Consider the following 2137-nt stretch of genomic DNA (forward strand, 5'->3'; position numbering starts at 1 on the left):
AGACTCATTCTTTTCTGAGACAAAATACACATTTATAATAAATGAAATCTTTCAATGAAAGAACAAAAAATATATAATTACATATATATAATAGTTTTTAATTTTGTTGTTATTGTTGTGGCTTAGCAGAATGGTTGGAACATTGGACTAAATGCTTTGCAGTATTTCTTTCTGTTCTCTACATTCTCTGGTCATTACGTGGTGAGAGCGCTAAGCTGTGATAAGTATTAATGCAATGTTATTACCAGTTCGAATATGCTAAAAGCATGTTTGGACTTGTAAACAGGCCATTCACTGTATTTTGTCATGGAGAAAATTTCTCGCTGTAGACATATGGTGTAAATACACCCAAACCGGCTTGCAGTGCCACCTATCTAGACAGTGAGATGCAAGCATTTTGGAGTAGTCATCTCTTCTTCAGTCACAGAAACCAGACAGTGGCACTGCAAGCTGATTTAGGTGAATTTTCACCATTTGTCTACAGTGAGGAATTTTCTCCACAGTGAATGGCTTGTTTACGAATCCGAATGTGCTTTTAGCATATTCTCAGTTCAATTCCTGCTGAGGTCAACCTTGCATTTCAGCCCTCCAGGGTTGATAAAATAAGGTACCGGTCAAGCACTTTTAGTCTGTGATATCAACTAACTTTCTCTCTCTCCCCCTCAAAACTGTTAGCCTTTTGCCTAAATTGGAAATTATTATCATCCATGTTTCGGATTTGGTTATAAGCCTACAGGTTTGGCAAGTGACTTAATCTAAGAAATTGTAACAAATCATGACTGTGTGCTAAGAAGTTTGCTTCCCACCCACATGATTCCAGGTCAACGTTATCAACTAGCCCTAGCCCCCTCCCCCAAACTTTCGGACCTTATGCCTATAGGAGAAAGGATTCTTATATTCTGAGATATTTGTTTCATTTCTGAAGAAGTGCAGAAGAAGTGGAGGCATTCATTGTATTATTTTAAAATTTATATTGTTTTGTCTAGAATATAGACACTTCTTGGTACCCTAACTCTTTGCTATTCTCCAGACTCAATTGGGCTCCATTCCAATGACTTTTGGTATTGCTTTCAGTTGGTCCTCTTATCTTCAAAGAGGACAACTCCATGGTCTTCTTCCTGAAGTGAGCTCACTGAATAAGACTTAAGACTTAGTGTGGGAACCATAACTCTTCCATTTTTGCTACATGTCCTCACCATCAAAGATTGTGTTTCATGATCGGTGATTCAATGCATTGACTGTTAGCTTTTTTTTTTCAGGATTTCGTTGTTGTTACAGTAATAATGGAGCAAAGATCTCATTCAATATATCTATAACTTGGAGACAAGTGAGGATTAGCAACAGGAAAGGCTGTTTGTCTCATGTAAGCATGGAAAAGTTAAAATGATGATAATGATGATGATGATAAAAATAGTTTAATTATGTGATGAAATACCTCAATTTAGAGAATAATTAAATATTAAAAATTTTTTTCAAGTGAAGCCTAGACTCTTGATCATGCGAACTGTCTGTTATGTAACCTACAGGTTATCTACTGTGACCTGCTCTACACAGGCAATGCATGTCATCTAGCACAATTAACATATCAATGCCATGATTATTTCATGTGGTTATTGAAGGATAATTAAAACTTTTTCAATATACTGTATGTCATTTTTCTTTCTTTCTTTCTGCAACCTTAGGGGTGGACGCAAGATCTCTTACTATTAAATAAATACACACACACACACATGCAGCTACTTACTTTATTTATCTAACACTGTATATCCACATGTGTGAATATATATATATATATATATATACATATATATAATAATATTAGGGACAAAATCCAAAATTACAGGTAAAAAACTCAATTAAAATCAATTTATAAAAAATTAAAATTAAATTGAGCCTTATAGATAAAGTATATATAAAATATATAGTTTTAGGGAAAATAACCAATTTTCAAGAACTCGTCGATGAAAATCCACTATCACATATAGAAAAATTAATAATTAAAAGCACAATAAATGAGTATAATATAAAGTAAAGTAAATATCATAAGATAAATATATTGTGCTTTTAATTATTAATTTTTCTATATGTGATAGTGGATTTTCATCGATGAGTTCTTGAAAATTGGTTATTTTCCCTA

Source organism: Octopus bimaculoides, chromosome 24, assembly GCF_001194135.2.
Source record: "Octopus bimaculoides isolate UCB-OBI-ISO-001 chromosome 24, ASM119413v2, whole genome shotgun sequence".
NCBI lineage: Eukaryota > Metazoa > Mollusca > Cephalopoda > Octopoda > Octopodidae > Octopus > Octopus bimaculoides.